Source organism: Heterodontus francisci, chromosome 44 (assembly GCF_036365525.1).
Source record: "Heterodontus francisci isolate sHetFra1 chromosome 44, sHetFra1.hap1, whole genome shotgun sequence".
In the NCBI taxonomy this organism is placed as follows: Eukaryota; Metazoa; Chordata; class Chondrichthyes; order Heterodontiformes; family Heterodontidae; genus Heterodontus; species Heterodontus francisci.
Genome location: NC_090414.1, coordinates 22,198,721 through 22,218,404, shown reverse-complemented (window position 1 = coordinate 22,218,404; position 19,684 = coordinate 22,198,721). Strand labels below are relative to the sequence as shown.

At 46.0% G+C, this 19,684-nt stretch overlaps 1 protein-coding gene and 1 pseudogene across 6 annotated transcripts in view; both read right to left on the bottom strand.

Annotated features, from left to right (window-relative positions):
- The window catches only part of LOC137356073 (spectrin beta chain, non-erythrocytic 1-like), a 260,496-nt gene that overhangs the window by 117,719 nt on the left and 123,093 nt on the right, over nt 1–19,684 (bottom strand). The window lies entirely within an intron of this gene.
- LOC137356094 (U2 spliceosomal RNA) lies at nt 6,935–7,043 on the bottom strand (annotated as a pseudogene).

The window sequence follows — 19,684 nt, the reverse complement described above, 5'->3', positions numbered from 1 at the left end:
CTCAAAATATCCGCCTCAAAACATGAGAAGACCAACTGCCAAAAATAACAAAATAAAGACGACCAACTGCCAAAAATAACAAAATAAAGTCCTGCCACAAAAAGAATGTAGACACAGGTCTTGCCAAAAACTGCACATATGGCTACTGGATGTAATATAGCTAGAGATGCTCCCTGTAGCAGATCAGCCTACTAACACACTCTTCTTTGACAGATGGCCTCTTGGGCAAGGTACTTCAGGGCACCTGACACCCATGGAACCGTGTCCTAAACAAAGGCGAGGGAGTCAGGGCGTTATTTTAATCTAATCCGCCTGGCAGAAAACTGACAGGACTGGATCAGCTGCCCATTTTACGCCCTGCCCAGTTTTACTGCCCATTGAAGCAGGTACAAAGTAAAATCGTGATGGGGAAGTGGTGGGGGTGGTGGTGTGTTAAATGGGTGGCTGATCCGATCCCGTCAGTTTCCTGCCAGATGGGTTAAGTTACAATTACCCACCTCCCTGGCATCTTCAGGGCAAGAGGGCGAAAACTGAAAGGGCAAATGAAAAAACAAATACAACATTAAGTAGGCTTGCAAGCAACTCGATTTACATAATTTAACATCCTGCTCTAAAAGCAACAAATGTTGTCAAGCGATCAAAGGTTATAAATCCTACTTGAAGAATCTTTGAGAACTTAAACTACTACCTTTCAAGAATGAACAGAAAGTAGAACTTGTGCAGCTTGTGGCTGCAGTATGTTTACTGTGTACACGTGTGCCTTCCAGCTTACTTGGCATTCTGTGAAAATACACGCATCCGATATTACCCTTTCAGGCAACTACCTGACAAGTTTTATCAACTTCACTGTCCGCCTTGCTGTTGTGTGCAGTTTTCAAATGTAACTTTCTCCTTGAGAGAGCAATTTTTCATTGACTTGTCACGGACATGATTTTTTACCCTATCGGCAAAAGAATAATCACAGCAAGATGGAAAATTCCTGAACACTAGCAGCAGGTCCTGCAATGAATCTCTCCTGAAAAGGTTACCAGGGGGTTCAAATACTGACTCAATAAACTGGTCAATGACAGATAAGAAGCAAAACCTTACAGCCTTCTTATATCTAACTCAGTGAATCCACGTCAAGTTTCCATGGTTGTCACTGTGTACAATCAGCGTATCGCTATCAAGATAACAGCAAAATATTGCACGTTATCCAAGACATAATAAGTGTTGCTTATTATATGATATGAATTCTTCAAGTTACTCTCCCATCCTGCCAGTACCACAAGCCCTTCAAACTAGTGTTAAAATGGTCTCTCCAGGCAGAACACAAACTTGGAAAAACAAAGGATTTTAATTTCCTCTCTGCTGTTTTTACTGCATAGGCTAGTGGATTTACATTAATTTCCTGCCTTCAGTTAATGCATTTGTTGAAAATGGATTAATGACAGCAATGAAATAGGAATGGCATTAACCAACGTGTTAAAAATAGTTCAGCTTGGAATTAAACCCTGAAATATCTCAGCTGGATTTTTATTTTGTAGTCCACATAGATACTACACTTTTCAAGTCTTCCATTGTGCTTTACTGACGCCCTAGTGACAAGACCAGTTCCCATCACAGTATCTACTCACTCTGTCACTACTCTGCCCACCGTAGGTTCCCGTTACCCTGTCCCGCCTCAACCCTTCCAACAGCTTCTACCCACTTGAGGAATTTTGTGTCACTTTTTTTTTTTTATTTCCAAAATATACTTTATTCATAAAAATCTGTAAAAATTACATTGCCAAACAGTTTCCAAACAGCACGAAAAAATACAAACATTGCAAAAGAGATCAGTTTCTTTCAATAATGTCATGAGTTTCTTCCCAACCCTTCCGTTTCACAATTGTCATGTCAATTACAGTTTTACATTTACAGCAACTGAGAATATTAACGATACAGTTCGAGGGGCTTCCCATGGTTCCAGCCCCTCAGTCCAGCTTGGTGGGGGAACCTTACACTGTGGTCTTTCCCCATTGAGCCTTTGCTGCGGCTGCCCCAAGCTTTAGTGCGTCCCTCAGCACGTAGTCCTGGACCTTGGAATGTGCCAGTCTGCAACATTCGGTGGTGGACAACTCTTTGCGCTGGAAGACCAGCAAGTTTCGGGCAGACCAAAGGGCGTCTTTCACCGAATTGATAGTCCTCCAGCAGCAGTTGATGTTTGTCTCGGTGTGCGTCCCTGGGAACAGCCCGTAGAGCACAGACTCCTGTGTTACAGAGCTGCTTGGGATGAACCTTGAGAAAAACCACTGCATCTCTTTCCACACCTGCTTTGCAAAGGCACATTCCAGGAGGAGGTGGGCGACCGTCTCTTCCCCACCACAGCCAACGCGGGGGCACTGTGCGGAGGGGGCGAGACTTCGGGTGTGCATGAAGGACCTGACGGGGAGGGCCCTTCTCACCACCAGCCAAGCTACGTCTTGGTGCTTGTTTGAAAGTTCTGGTGATGAGGCATTCCGCCAAATGACTTTGACGGTCTGCTCGGGGAACCATCCGACAGGATCCACCGTTTCCTTTTCCCGTAGGGCCTTGAGGACATTCCGTGCAGACCACTGCCTGATGGACCGGTGGTCAAAGGTGTTTTTCCGCAGAAACTGCTCCACGAAGGATAGGTGGTACGGCACGTCCCAACTGCACGGAGCGTTCCGCGGCAATGTGACCAGGCCCATCCTTCGCAACACCGGGGACAGATAGAACCTCAGCACGTAGTGACACTTGGAGTTTGCGTACTGGGGATCTACACATAGCTTGATGCAGCCGCACACGAAGGTGGTCATCAGGATGAGGGCCACGTTGGGTACATTTTTCCCGCCCATGTCCAGAGATTTGAACATCGTGTCCCTCCGGACCCGGTCCATTTTAGATCCCCAGACGAAGCGGAAAATGGCTCGGGTGACTGCCACGGCGCAGGAGTGGGGTATGGGCCAGACCTGCGCCACGTAGAGCAACAACGTGAGCGCCTCGCACCTGATGACCAGGTTCTTACCCACAATGGAGAGAGATCGCTGCCCCCACATGCCCAACTTTTGTCGTACCTTGGCTACTCGCTCCTCCCATGTTTTGGTGCACGCCCCGGCACTTCCGAACCATATCCCCAGCACCTTCAGGTAATCTGACCTGACGGTGAAGGGGACAAAGGATCGGTCAGCCCAGTTCCCAAAGAACATGGCCTCGCTCTTGCCGTGGTTAACTTTGGCTCCCGAGGCCAGTTCGAACTGGTCGCAGATGCTCATCAGTCTGCGCACGGACAGCGGATCCGAGCAGAAGACGGCGACGTCATCCATGTACAGGGAGGTTTTGACCTGAGTGCCTCCGCTGCCTGGGATTGTCACCCCTCTTATGCTCGCATCCTTCCTAATAGACTCAGCAAAGGGTTCAATACAGCAAACAAACAAGACCGGGGAAAGAGGACAGCCCTGTCTGACTCCAGATTTGATCGGGAAACTTTCAGATTCCCACCCGTTGATTGAGACTGCGCTACTGATGTTTGTGTAGAGCAGTTGGATCCAATTGCAGATTCCCTCCCCAAACCCCATTTTGGAAAGCACGTCCATCATGTAGGTGTGCGATATCCTGTCAAAAGCCTTCTCCTGGTCCAGGCTGATGAGGCAGGTGTCCACCCTCCTGTCCCGTACGTAGGCGATCGTATCCCTGAGTAGCGCGAGGCTATCAGAGATCTTCCTGCCGGGTACAGTACAGGTCTGATCGGGGTGAATCACCAGCTCCAGAGCAGACTTGACTCGACTGGCTATGACTTTGGACAGAATCTTGTAATCAACATTAAGCAGTGAGATGGGCCGCCAATTTCTGATTTCTACCCTCTCCCCCTTCTGCTTGTAAATGAGGGTGATGATGCCTTTTCTCATGGATTCTGACATGCTACCGGCCAGGAGCATACTCTCGTATACTTCCAGCAGGTCCGGGCCGACCCAGTCCCACAGGGCCGAGTACAACTCGACCGGTAAGCCGTCGCTCCCGGGAGTTTTACTCGCCTCGAAAGACTCGACGGCCTTTGTCAGCTCGTCCAGAGTTAGCGGCTTGTCCAGTCCCTCCCTCCTGCTGTCATCTAAGACCTCTGTGATAGATGACAGGAAGGACTGGGAGGCTCTGCTGTCTGTGGGCTTCGCGTCATACAGCCCAGCATAAAAGGATTTGCTGATCCTTAGTATGTCGGACTGCGAAGACGTTACCGAGCCATCTTCTTCCTTCAGGCTGCTGATAACAGAGCTCTCTCTGTGTACCTTTTGGAAGAAGTAACGCGAGCACGTCTCATCCTGCTCGATGGAGCGGACTCTGGACCGGAAGATGATCTTGGAGGCCTCCTTGGCAAAGAGCGAGGCCTGCTGGCTCTTCACCTCTTGGAGGTCCTCCTTGACCTCGACCCCCATTGACTGCAACCGGAGTAGATTTTGCATAATTTTCTGGAGTCGGGACAGTTCCCTCTGTCTCTCTCTCGCCTTCTGAACACCTTTGTGGATGAAGAACCTCTTGATGTTCTCCTTAATCGCTTCCCACCAGTGAACTGGAGACTCAAAGAGGGGTTTCACGGTCCTCCAACCTTTGTAATCCCTTTTGAGTTCCTCAACGTTCTCTGGGGTCAGCAGTGTCGCATTGAGCTTCCACGTCCCTCTGCCAACCCGCTGGTCGTCCTGTAAGTGCCAGTCGGCCAGTAAGAGGCAGTGGTCGGAGAAGAACACCGGCTTGACGTCGGTGGATCCGACCGTGACAGCACGGGACACAAACAGGAAGTCAATCCTGGAACGGGCAGACCCGTCCGATCTTGACCATGTGTATCTGCGCTGCGCTCCGTCTGCAGGTTTGCTGAAGACGTCGTGCAGTTTGGCATCCTTAACTGTTTCTATGAGGAATCTGGACGTAGCGTCCAGTTTGCTGTCGTCACTGCCGGATCGTCCAGCCGCATCGATGATGCAGTTGAAGTCACCGCCTAGGATGACCGGCCTGGACGTCGCCAGCAGCAGTGGGAGCTGCTGGAAGACGGTCAGCCGCTCGCTGCATTGTACCGGGGCGTACACGTTGATCAACCGGAGCGGAGCGTTGTTGTACATCACGTCTGCTACGAGGAGGCGGCCGCCCACCACCTCCTTAACTTCGGAGATGGTGAAGTTACCTCCCCGCAGCAGAATACCCAGGCCGGAGGAACGGCAGTCATTACCCCCCGACCAGATCGATGGCCCGTGGGACCACCATCGCGACCACTGCCTGTAGGTGCTGAGGTGTGGTATTCCACACTCCTGCAGAAACAGTAGGTCAGCTTTGACCTTGGCAAGGTAATCCAAGGTTGAAACACATCGCGTAGTCGATTTAATGCTACGCACATTAATGGAAGCAATTCTTATACCCATTTTTTACTAAAAATTAGTTGTTGCTTCCCATACCATTTGTCCTCGCTAGTCCCAGTCCTTCCCCTTCGGGATGTTCCTGCATACCCATCGTATGCGCAAGCAGTTTCACGTTGGTTGGGCTCAGAAACCCCTCCTGATTTTTCATGCAGGGTTTGTGCCGCTCGGGTGACATCGGGGGGGTCTTGTAGGCAGAGAGCATTGGGTTGTCCTCAGCTGCTTCCATCTGTTCCTCCTCGAAAACATCACAGCTCCCGGTCTCCCGGAGCTCAGGTGCGCCAGACGTGTCTTTGCTCCCGGTGTCCCGGAGCTGAGATGCGTTGGCCACGTCGTTACGTGTGGGGAATTGGGGTTGGGGCACGCCGGGCCCATCACAGCTTCCAGTGCCCGGGGGCTGGGATGCTTTATCATCCATCTCGGAGTTCTGCCGCCTCTTTTGAAGGGGCTGTCGTTCCAGCATTTCCCCGTCCAGTGAAGAGGAGTTGTTGCAGTCTGATTCAGAAGAGAGCCTCCTCTTGCCACTGGTTTGGGTGGTGGCTTTGGGATGTTTTTTCTTTGTGGTTTTCCTCTGGACCACTTGCCACTGACCTGTTTGTCCATCTGCTGCCTCCTCCTCCATTGATTCTGTCTGCGGAGGAGGGGTTTCCGGGCGCTGGGTAGGTGCTGGGTCGTTGGTTTCAGCCGCCTCCCCTTCCTTCTCAGGTTGAAGTTCCTCACTGCGGAGAAGGTTGCTGGTCTGCTTTCGAACAGCGGACGCCTTCGTCGAACTTTCGCCCGGCCATTCCTTGGACCTTGCCGCCTGAGCATAGCTGAGACAACGTTTGGGGCAGGTCTTGTAGAGATGGCCTGCCGCACCGCACAAGTTGCAACACTTAGTCTGCTTACAGTCCTTGGTCTGATGGCCTTCCTCCTTGCAGTTCTTGCAAACCACCGTGCTGCAGTTGGCTGCCATGTGACCAGATTTGCCACAGGTGCGGCAAACTCTGGGCTGCCCAGCGTAGACCAAGAAGCCTCGACTTCCCCCGATAGCGAAGCTGGAGGGAGGGTGGATGATGGCTCCACTGGGATCTACCTTCAAGGTCACCTTGACCTGCCGCTTGCTGGTCCAGATCCCAAAGGGGTCCTTGACATCAGTGCTGCTGCCCGCCACCTCGACGTACCTGGCGAGAAAGATGAGTACATCCACCACCGGAACATGGGGGTTGTAGAGGTGAATCGTCACCACCCGGTCCCGTTGTGACGGAAGCGTGAAGAGCGGCTCCGCTGTGAGGATCGACAGTGGCGCGCGGTCCCCTTTCTCCTTGAACGCCTTCATGAACTTGATGCATCCCGCCACGTTCCGGAACGTCACGTCGAAGTATCCACTGCTGGGGAAATCCTGCAGGCAGAAGACGTCCGTGGCTTGAAATCCGCAGCTATCGAAGAGAATTTTCTTGATGAAGAAGGTGCGATCGACCGGTGCATCTCCTTCCTTGTCCTTCACGACCACCCGAACGGTGTTGCGCACTCCCTGGCCCGAAGCTCGAAAATTGGTTATAGCCATTTTACTCAAAGCTTCCCCAGGATCAAAAGGCAATGATCATGGTCTCTTCTCAATCAAATAAGCACTGATAAGAACAGATACTACACTTGATCTTAGCCAAAAGGCCGAGAAGCGAATTTTGTGTCACTGTCCGTTGATTCAAGTTAGAACCCTTTTTATGGCAGGCCGGTTGCCCCAGTATCTGTTTCTCATTCACAGTAAATATTACCCTTCTAGGTAGTTGCGACACTAAATTATGTTACTTCCAGCCTTACAGGTCTTGGCCAAAGCCTTTAATTGCACCGGAAATGCAGTGACGCCGTCAAGATTAATGAATGGCACAATTTGAAGATGATCATTCAAAGGCATTAACTTGCAGTGAAGGGCTTTGCATGGTTTGTATTATAATCTCACCGAGTACTGAATGTTTACAGAAAAAAAGGTTGAACTGAGCTGAAACTTTCACTGAAGCAGAGTGTGAAACTGAAATATTTTTTTTTAAAAAGGAGCTGATCAATTTTCAAATTACCTGCTCAGCAACACTTTCATGGCAATGTGTTGGGGCTTGGGAAGTATACTTATGCAAATCAATTCCATGATTTTGAAGCATTCAAGCTCTGCCTCAAAATCATGGAATTGATTTGCATAAGTAAAAACCTATTTCCCTATTACATCCAATGCTGCCCTGCCTAAAGCGGTCCTGCTCCCTGGTCCAACACCACTCTCAAGTTGGCTGGTAGGAGGTTTGAGAGCTGCTCTGAGGTAGACTCGCCCACCTGCCCAGCAGCATGACTGAGACTGAAACTGCACTTGCAGTTAAGAAAAACCTCACTGTTCAATGCTGTTCTTTCAATGTGCATAGCAATTGATAAAATATTACAGCAATTCACAGTGACATCATAAAATCTAACAGAGTTTGCTGCTCCACTAGTAGTTTTGGAAGAACTCCCTTGCAACATTTTAAAAAGCATTTCCTTTTCGTCCATTATATCTCCCACTTACTTGCTGTGTAGGCTGAGCATTCATAATCGAGCAGCAAACTGCTCTTGGCCTCTGCAAGCATAATACTGGGACAAAGCAGTTTCACTTCACACCAGCATTAATGTTACATTGTAAATCTGGAGGTAGAATCCAGGGTGAAGCAGAGCGGGACTCCCTGGAGGAGAGAATGTCACTCTGCTCCACTCCACTCTGTTCTGGAATCAGGACAGGCAGGCTCTGATTGCAATTTCTCAGTCAAGGCAATTCAAGTAAGGCTTTACAGCGTCAAAAAAAAAGTCAACTTCCATCTTACGCACTTTAAACTTTTCTGTTAAGAAGTAATAATTACAAGTCAGCTTAACAACATGAAAGTGTCAGGGCTGCTTGAGAAAGCAGTTAAAGCATGCAGGATCCTGGGCTTTATAAATAGGGGCATAGAAGAGAAAAAAAAAAGTTATGATAAACGCCAGACTTTAGGAAGGATGCAAAGCATTGGAGAGGGTGCAGAAAAGATTCTGATTCCAGGGATGAGGAGCTTCAGTTACATGCAAAAGGTTGGAGAAGGTGGGGCTGTTCTCCTTGGAGGAGATTAAGAGGAAATTTGATAGAGGTGTTCAAAATCATGAGAGGTCTGGACAGTTTAGATAGGGAGAAACTATTCCCATTGGTGGAAGGGTCGAGATCCAGAGGACACAGATTTAAGGTGATTCGCAAAAGCAGTGGCAACGAGGGAAAACATTTTCATGTAGCACGTGGTTAAGTATCTGGAATGCACTGCCTCACAGTGTGGTGGAGGCAGATTCAATTATGGCTTTCAAAAGGTAATTGGATAATTATCTGAAGTGAAAAAAATTTGTAGAGCTGTGGGGAAAAGGCAGGGGACTGGGGCAAGGTGAGCTGCTCCTCCAGAGAGCCAGCACGGACACGACAGGCTGAATGGCCTCTTTCTGCACTGTAATCATCCTATGATTCTATTCCAAGAACGTAAATTAAAATTCTGTGTTAAAAGTGCCATATAAGTTCAGATAGACTTAGGGGAAATTCCCTGGTCACTGTGTGACATCAAGAACATGGCAGGAAGATTTTCTACGCTCACTGTTTCGTTTGAAAAGGGGGCAGGCTGGTGAAGAAAAACATGGACAGCGGCACATGGGGTCACTGTGACCCCCTCTGGTGCCCCGTATCAACATAAAAGCAGTCCGAAATTTACTGACCCCTGACAAAGCCATAAATGTAATCAGCAATAACTGGGGCACTCCATTTCTCTTTACATTCTCTCAAGGGGGAACTTTAATGTAAATATTACTTTAAATATTCCAACTAACAATGTAATTCACACTTCCCAGAGGGTTTCAGCCTCTCTTTGTTTACATGCACCATCAGCATTGAAAACCAACAGCAAATGTCAGCACTGATCTATATGATTTATTTCTACTTAATGTTTTAAAGCTTCGCAGCTCGAACGCTTGATTTTAAGCTCAGGCTAGGGCAGTAAGTAAACAGAGAACAGATGATCCCTGGCTAGGAGAGCCAGCTGAGCTTCTCTTGTGGACCTCACAGCACAGCAGAAACCTCGCACCTCCTTGGCTGTAGAAACAGTATATGGTGAAGAGAGACAAACAGGCCTCCTGAATATTCATGAATTGTTAATTGAGCAATCTCAAACCGCCGCTGCCGCTGCCCTCACCCCCTCCTCCCACCTCAAAACTGTATAAAATAACCGGATTCTAGGGCAGTCCATTCTTGGACCAATGCAGAGATGGCCCCAGCAGCCTGCACATGACATCAGTTGATTATCATTAGATTGCTTCTCTTTTCAAGATTCTAAGGCATAGAGGTGAACTGCTGCCGAAACATCCCACAAACTCCAACCAGGGATGCAGACTTAACTGAGAAGGGAAAAAAGGAACAGACATTTAACACCACACAGAGAGTTGCCGCTGTGCAGATAGTGTAAAGAGGAAGCTGGATAAACAGCTGATTGAGTGGAATAAGGCACGGTTGGGTATAGGTATTTTTTGAACTTTGAGACCCCAGGAACAAAAGAACAGTACAGCACAGGAACAGGCCATTCGGCCCTCCAAGCCTGCGCCGATCTTGATGCCTGCCTAAACTAAAACCTTCTGCACTTCCGGGGCCCATATCCCTCTATTCCCTTCCTATTCATGTATTTGTCGAGATGTCTCTTAAACATCGCTATCGTATCTGATTCCACCACCTCCCCTGGCAGCAAGTTCCAGACACTCACCACCCTCTGTGTAAAAAACTTGCCTCGCACATCCCCTCTAAACTTTGCCCCTCGCACCTTAAACCTATGTCCCCGAGTAACTGACTCTTCCACCCTGGGAAAAAGTTTCTGACTATCCACTCTGTCCATGCCGCTCATAACTTTGTAAACCTCGATCATGTCGCCCCTCCACCTCCGTCGTTCCAGTGAAAACAATCCGAGTTTTTCCAACCTCTCCTCATAGCTAATACCCTCCAGACCAGGCAACATCCTGGTAAACCTCTTCTGTACCCTCTCCAAAGCCTCCACGTCCTTCTGGTAGTGTGGCGACCACAATTGCACGCAATATTCTAAGTGTGGCCTAACTAAGGTTCTATCCAGCTGCAACATGACTTGCCAATTTTTATACTCTATGCCCCGACCGATGAAGGCAAGCATGCCGTATGCCTTCTTGACTACCTTATCCACCTGCGTTGCCACTTTCAGTGACCTGTGGACCTGTACGTCCAGATCTCTCTGCCTGTCAATACTCCTAAGGGTTCTGCCATTTACTGTATACCTCCCACCTGCATTAGACCTTCCAAAATGCATTACCTCACATTTGTCCGGATTAAACTCCATCTGCCATTTCTCCGCCCAAGTCTCCAACCGATCTATATCCTGCTGTATCCTCTGACAATCCTCTGGTCCTGTAAATTCCTAGGTTCGTACCATAGTGGCAGAACATCTGACACTGACATTCGAAGAACAAAGCCAGTACCTCAATGCTAAGCTGCCAATAGCTTTCAAAAATTATACACATTTCCTTTTCCTAAGTAAGTATATGTGAAGTTTTTCACTTGAGTTCATCAGCTCACAATTTTGCTGAAAATCACAGACTGGTGAGAACAGAGGCACAAATCCCTGGCCAGAAGATCAAAGTTAACAGTGATCAAACTGCCAGAACCTTTCCAACCCCAAGGGAAGGCACTATCCCCAGTTAGTTAAATAACTGCCAAAGCATTACAGGACTTTTCCTGTAACGTTACAGGTTCCAATCTTTGCTCAGTTGGTAAAAGCATTAAACAAGAAGGTACCAGCTTTGAGTTGTAGACCAGGCTGAGTTAGCTGTTTGTGGCTGGGGTGCAGTATCCCGGCTACAATGCCCCTGCACTGGGGAAATAGGCAGGGTTCCCACTCCTGATTACCATCCAAAGACACTTGCTGAGAAGTACATGTATGCGAACATCGGGTGAGGATAGGAATTTATGAGCAAACAGCATAGTTGTGATGTCCTCCATAATTATACAGCTTGCCAACACTGACTACCAGAGGCCACACACAAAGAGTGGCCATTAAAGGAAGGTTGACGGATGTCCATTAAACCATAACCAAGCCGACGTCAACACCCTCAGAAAAGAAGGGGATTAAAGTTGAACTAAAGAATTTTTCCCCACAGATAACTGTCTTAAAAAAAAATCCACCAGTTCTTAAATCCAAACCACTAAGCCACTGAATTTTTTTTTTAAATGTCAATCATCAATCAAAACCAACTATATCTCAGCACAAGCCACCATGCTCGGGAGATTATGGATTAGTGAATCACAACCTGGGCTGCAATGGGATGCTAAAGTTGGCCTTAGCACCCTGAACTGAATAGAAGAAAATTAGCCATGGCTCATGCAACTGAAGACTATACAGTATGGGCATTGAGAGGGGTCAGAATCAGCCTCAGCTATATCAGCCTTGGCTCAGATGGTAGTATGCTCGCCTTTAAGTCAGAAGATTGTGGGTTCGAGCCCCACTCCAGGATTTGAGCACAGATTCAAGGCCAAAACTCCAAGTGCAAGTACTGAGGGAGCACTACACTGTCGGAGGTGCTGTCTTTCGGATGAGACGTTAAACCGAGGTCCCATCTGCCCTCTCAGGTGGATGCAACAGATCGCATGGCACTATTTCCAAGAGCAGGGCTGTTTCCCCGGTGTCCCAGCCAGTATTTCCCTCAATTAACATCACTAAAACAGACTATCTGGTCATTATCACACGACTGTCTGTGGGAGCTAGCTGTGAGCAAACTGGCTGTCCCGCTTCCTACATTTCAACAGTGACTACACTTCAAAAGCACTTCATTGGCTGTAAAGTGACATTCTGTGGTTGTGAAAAGCGCTATATAAATGCAAGTCCTTTTTTCCCCCTTTTCCTCCCAACAACTATAAACCAGCTACCATTCACAATCTGAGCTCAGTAGCAAGAGTAATAAAATGAATGAAGGGCAGTCTTGGGTAGATACGCAGCATTACAGTTTACCTATAAGCTAATAATGGAATCCACTCATCCTCAAATCCCAATATTTCATGATATGTAATCACTTTAATTCAGTTAACCATCATTTATTACACCCACTACTTTTAATTCATATGAATTTAGCGGTCATCCTTGATTCAGTGGTAGCACTCTTGCCTATGAGTTGTGGGTTCAAATCCCACTCAAGCGGCTAAAGCACAAAATCTAGGTTGACATTCCAGGTGCCAGTACTGTGGGAGGGCTGCACTGTCGGAGGAGTCATTAAACTGAGGCTCCATCTAACTGCTCAAATGGGGCATAAAAGATCCCATGGCAGTATTTTGTGCAAGGGATTCACCTCAGTGATCTGGCTAATATTTATCCTTCAACTATTATCACTAAAAACAGATTATCTGGTGATTAATTCATTATGGGCGGCACAGTGGTGCAGTGGTTAGCACCGCAGCCTTACAGCTCCAGCAACCTGGGTTCAGTTCTGGGTACTGCCTGTGCGGAGTTTGCAAGTTCTCCCTGTGACCACGTGGGTTTCCGCCGGGTGCTCCGGCTTCCTCCCACAGCCAAAGACTTGCAGGTTGATAGGTAAATTGGCCATTGTAAATTGCCCCTAGTATAGGTAGGTGATAGGGGAGTTGAGGGATGGTGGGGATGGGGTAGGAATATGGGATTGGAATATGGGATTAATGTAAGATTAGTATAAATGGGTGGTTGTTGGTCGGCACACACGGTGGGCTGAAGGGCCTGTTTCAGTGCTGTATCTCTCTATGACTCTATGGGACCTTGTTGTATGAATACTGGTTGGTATATTTCCTACATTCCAACAGTGACTGCACTTCAAAAAGTACTTGAGGACATCCTGAGGTTGTGAAAGGCCATCGTCTTCGATTGATACGTTTCAAACCCATCATGTACCATTCAATAGCAAGCAACCATCCACAGGTCTCAAAACAATCACATGCCATTCGACAGTAAGCATCCGGCCACAGATCTAACAACAAGAGTCTGTAACCTGAAGCGAGGATCTTCAATAGTGTCCTTGAACTGAGCTCACCCAAAGATCAAGCAGATAAACGTACCACCCAGAATAGTGGCAAGTTGTACACACTAGGAAGGTCCCAGTTTTAATTTCTCCATCTGGACCAGTTGTTGGGCCAGGGAGGGAAACATCAGCCAGAGTATGCACTCTTGAAATTATCCAATGGTGTGTATGAATGGCAGAGAAGACAGAATTGAGCTCAGCAGTATTACCTTCTACTATCAATTACCCAGAGACACCAGCCAGATTCACACAGGGAGTATGGTCACTTGAGCAAAGTACTGGATTATTGTTAACACCCATAAATGTAGCAAGAGTTAAGATTTAGAATATATAATCTCCCTGGGTGAATCTCATATTAGCTTTCCTTTCACTTCCCATGAGGAAGCATTGCCAGTGGAACGCAATGTTAGTTTACAATGGAAAATGGCTATGCAAAATTTTGTTCTTTTCATCCTTCTCCACTTCCTGTTCACGTGAAATGCTGCTTTAGGCGTGCAGGTTTGTAGGGGCAGAGAAGATCAGAATAAAGCCCATTCTAACAGGTGTGGCCCTGCTGCCTGGTCAACAATATGTCATCAAGGCTGGGTAACAGCAATATTCTCCTGTCTGACTCTTTAGACCCACTTCAGAGGTTTTGGTAAAGCCTTCACTATTGATCTCTGGAGTGAAATAAATTTGCCCTGCAAATAATTCTCTCTCAATTACATCAACAGACAAACGTACTGAACAATCCCTTGAGAGTTTAACTATTGCCTTCTACCAAATTCAACAGAAGCACTACAACAAGGCAATTCAGATTCATCGTGACAGAGGTACATGGAGGTGGGGATCAGCTTCAAATACAACCTCAATCCAACTCCCACAATCAGGTAAACTCATCCTAATCACAGGTGCCAACTCAGTGTCAGTAAAGAACAGACCCATCTAAATGGTGACGTTTCACACCAGCACTGATCAGAAATATACTGGCAAAACCCAGACAGGCTCTTGCTAACACATTAGCACTCATAGCAGAACAAAAGAAAAAGTTCTTGTCCAATACATAATTCCTCTCACCTCTAGTTTATCTCCCTGCACTGTAACCATTTTTTCAACATTCTTTAGTGCTCTTCTAAACTTTATGCAAGTGGTCACTAAGCTGGAAGGAGGGGGGAGAGTAAAGAGGAGCACAGTCAGAGGGGACAAAAGCATGTTTGAAAAGGAAGGTATCACGGTGAACTATGAAGGCCGGGAAGTGGGTGGTAAATCAGAAATGCTGAGGTAGGGAGTGCCAGAGGACAGCAGCAAAGTGACTGCAGCACTGGCCACCGCTGGTGGAACAAAAGAGCAGGGAACAAGAACTAAGCTGGTATTAGAGGATCGGAATATTGCACCTGTACTGTTAAAAAAAGTTAATAATTGCACCCAATTCACATTAATCTAGAATCCGCCTTAACTTTGTGGAATCTTGTATTTTGGCCCTTGGCCTTTTTCCTGGGTCAGCTCCATGGTGCGTTGGGGGGGAAGGGGTGGGGCAAGAGAAATTAGAAAGTGTTACCACAAGGTGAGAAAGGGGTCTAGGGTTCCCTCTTCACTTGGTCTTACCGTAACAGTGTTTAATTTTAAAGACCCCGTGTTTTTTAACTCCCCCTTGGTGAATCCTTGTTCACTGCTTTCCAATTGTAAGACAAAGAAACCAGCCAAACAGGTTTTCTCAGGTTTAAAGAAGAAAAATTGAAATTTATTAAACTTAAACTCTAACTCGGTTAACACCTATGGATATGTGACACGCCCACGCTAGCATGCATATGCGACACACACATGCAGACAGAGACAGAAAAGAGAAGAAATAAATTGGAAAAGTTTGAGGCAATATCTGAAGATGGTTTTGGTTACTGATCTTCAAGCTCGCTATAGAGTCCTTGATTGTAGGTAGGTCTTGCTTTTCGTTGGGGCCCAGTAATTCTTCTTAAATCTTGTTCGATGTAGGAAACCTTTCCCTCCTGTGGTTCACGTCTTCAGTGGATTTGGAGTTCCTTGAGAAAGAGATTGGAGCCGACAAGAGAGGCTGTGGCAAGCCAGCCAGAAGAGGCCATTACAGTCCAGGAGCAAACAGTCTCTCTCTCTCAAACTGCCTGTACAATTAAAAAAAAACTCAGGTTGCCCAGGTTAGTCATGTGACTAGCTGGTCTGACCACGTCGGTTTGTGGATTCAGCCATCTTAGCAGTCATCCTGGAATGTGAGCTTCCTCACCTTCAATGTCTGGTGATCAAAGTCCATTGTGGATTGAATGTGTCAGGAAATGGTCCTTTGTCTCCACAAGCACTGTTAGTATGTAAATGTTTTTTTACAGCCACAGCTAACTGTTAAACAAGTCATTTCCTCGCTCCAGCAACAGTTTAAAATCAATGTTCATATGACAAAATTAATATGCCTCATTCTTGGCATGTGGGGATCTGCATGACAAAAGGAATTTTTAAAAACCTCAAAATAAGTAAAATGTCCAAGATCTGACCAGCTGAAAAGGTTATGCCTCATGTGAAATGCTTCAGAACGTTTTTCTACTTTAAAAGGTGCTCATATAGTTGTTGATTCAAACAGGATGTGACTTTCTGATTAAGTCGGGTGACTTCTATAGTACAACTATGTTCCAGCATCTGGGAGTGATTTCTATGCTTGGCTGCTCTTGCTCATTTTAATTTAGCCACGTCATAAATGATCTGGATCTATCTGGTCGCAACCATCAGCATCTGAATGCTGAGAGACAAACAAATGACCCCGACACTGCAGAACACACGTTCACCAGATTTCTCTGGTTTTGTGCAAAATCCAGGCCCAACTAGCTGACAGCTTTAACCAACAGCGAATGCTTGTGTTTCTCCACAGAATTAGTCTGGAATATCATGTAAATTTAAGCATGTATTTTTCAGTACATTTTGCTGTCAACAGTTAGCTTTTAGATAATGCACAAGAAAAGCATGAATAAGAAAGGGCTATTTGGCTCACTGAGGCTCAGTGCTCTAGCCTGTCCATTGAAGCACCCAGCTGTACTGGACAATCTCCAACACACAACCATTATTATCCAACCATTTATCTTCCCAAAATTACAGCAGTATTTTTTTACAATACCCCAAAGGCTTCAATGCACAGTGTTCATCAGGTTAGACACATCGAGGGATGCTGAGCAATAAGCTCGAATCTAAATAGGACTGGACGTAATGGAGCTTTTCTTCTGAAAGAATCCCCATTTAAATTGATTTATTTCTTCAGATGGGTTAAACCAAGCTCCCAGCTGTCTGTTTCAACAGTTCAGGTTCTACACATCTACTGTAAGATGAGCAGTAAGTTCTCATAGCACCCTGACCAAACCACCTCCGCACCTCCTGAACCAGTACCACTAAAAGTACATTAACCGGCCATTCACCACATTGCGTATGAGGGATGCTACTGGCAGAATAAGTGGTTGCTGCATTTATGGGTGTAGCACTGCACTGCAAAGTTGTGTGAAGCAATTCAATTGGTCTCTGTGCACTACATAAAATGCAGGGTTTTTAAAATTAATTCTTAGGATGTGAGCATTGTTGGCAAGGACAGCATTTATTGCCCATTCTTAATTGCCCTTGAGCAGGTGGTGGTGAGCCACCTACAACGGAGTGGCTTCCTAGGCCATTTCAGAGGACAGTTAAGAGTCAACCACATTGCTGTGGGTCTGGCGTCAGATGTAGGCCAGACTGAGTAAAAACAGAAAATTTCTTTCCTGAAGGAAGTTGATGAACGAGAGGGGTTTTTAACACAATCCAGTAGTTTCATAATCATTGTTAATAAGACTAGAATTTTATTCCATATTTATTTAATTTAATGAATTTAAAATCCCCCAGCTGCCTTGGTGAGATCTGAACTCATGTCGACAGACCTTTCATCCTGCCCTCCAAATTACTAGCCCAGTAACATTACCACTATGCTACCATCCCCCTCAATTGCTATTTGTAAAAAAAACAACTTGCATTTCTATAGCATCCTACATGACTTCAGAACATCCCAAAGCTCTTTGCAGCTTTCTTTTGAAGTGTAGTCACCATTATAATGTAGCAAATGTGGCAGCCAATTTGTGCACAGCAAGATCCCACGAAAAAGCAGTGTGATATTGACCAGGTAATATGTAAGTGATGTTGATCAAGGAATAAACATTGGCTAGGGCACCGGGGATAATTCCCCGAGTTTTCTTCAAATAATGCTGTGGGGTCTTTTGCGTCCACCTTAGAGGGCAGACGCGGCCTAGCTTTAATGTCTTTTCCGACAGTGCAGCACTCTCTCAGTACTACACAGCAGTGTTAGCCTTGATTTTTGTGCTCAAGTCCTGGAGTGGGACTTGAAGCCACAACCTTCTGACTCAGGGGTGAGAACAATGCACACTGAGCCACAGCTGTAAACCTTCAACACCTCCCCCCGCCCCCCACACCAACCATATGCACCCCACCCACTTGGTCTTGTTTACATATCCCATCATGGCCCCTCTACTCCAAACTTCTGCAACCTCTTCAAGCTCAAGTCTAGCCTGTGCCCTACAAACCACTGACTTTAGTCTCCAATGTATTCTTCCCTCTGTTCCTTTCAGTGACATTTTCAGCTATCTCAGCCCTACTCTCTGGAATTCGCTCCTTAAATTTATTTACCTTTACTATTTCTCCCAGCTTTTAAAGCCTTCTCAAAATCCCTTTCTCCCCCACTCGATCATCTCTTCTAAACCCATTGCTGCAGCTCAGAACCCACTTTTTCCTCGAGGAACTCCAAGTCCAAGTTGCTGTTTCTGCATTAACCTTCATATAACAAAAATTAAGCCTCTAATTTTTTTCCATACAAATCCCTTATGCAACTTGTTCTTGCATAAATTTGGGTCAGCCACTCACTGAATAAATTCCCTGGGTCATCAGGAAGCTCAGGAAAATTATACAATTGATGAATTAATGTATCTGGCTCAAGCACACTGCCACGCAGATCCTGCTTCCAGCAAGACACTGTCACAATAATCAGATGAAATGTCAGGCGCGTACACCAGTTATTTATTAATAGATAGCTATCTCCAGCCCCCAGTAACCTTCTCCTGACCAAATGTGATGATTTAATCTACATGAATCCACAAAGGTGGATCTGGTCAGTGTTGTACTTTTTTTTCCTTTCCTCTTTCTCAGCTCCCGAGTTCTCTAATTGAATTCTGAAGTAATTCTGGTATTAATAGTCCTTAGTCACTCTCAGTCACAGAGTCTCGCCTACTGATTTAACGGCTGTTTAAAATAGTGCAAACAAGAATTTAGAACAAACGGTTTGTATGAAAACAACACTGTTTATAATTATTACCCTACCTTACTGACATTAGTGCACGTGTTACATTCATGTCGCAATCATTTGCACACTATTTTAAGGAAGCACTATTTCAAATATTTAAGTATTTTACCTTCACTAAAATAGTGGACAGAGAAGTGGCTTACAACTTTATTAAGTACACATCCAGTAATATTGCAAACACAAATAAGAGTACAGTGGTGTCGGGGTTATAACACTATACTAACAACCCAGAGTTCATATCCCACAAGAGGTTGTAGAACTAAACTCAGTAAATCTGGTCATTTCGGAACTAAAAACCAAATGATTCACTAAGGCTCTTCAGAGACCTCTCACCTATGTGTGCCTCCAATCCCGCTCTCTGTATTTCACTCTTAATGTCCTCTGAAGTATCCTAGCAACAACTTACATTCATATAGCGGCTTTAATGTAGTGAAACATCCCAAGACGCCAACTAGTTGCAAAAATAATCAAAGGACAAACTAGTAACGGGAAATAATGTAGTCTTGCCAATGCAATTCACATTCAGAGAACAAATGTTTTCAAAGTAACTTCGAAGCTCGTATCGGTGAGTGATGAGGCTATACACGCAGCCTAGATGGTATCAAAATAAATGGCCTGCATAAGAGGCAGCACAGTTTTTATTTTTAAAAAGCCATTTGGCTGGATCTCAATGCCCCCAGAGGCAATGGAGCCACATTAATTTACTCTATAATCCTGCCGCCAAAGCAAAGGCTGAAATTAACATCAGTGCTGTACTGTAAAAAGGTCATAATAATGAACAAAATTCACCTCAACAGTAGCCTCACCAGAGTGAAAACCTCATCGCAGTTTTGCAAGATGCAAAAGACAAGAGTGATGGTTAAAATCATAAAATGATGCAGTTCATGGTGCCTGTGCTGTTCTTTGAAAGAGTCAGCCAATTTGTCCA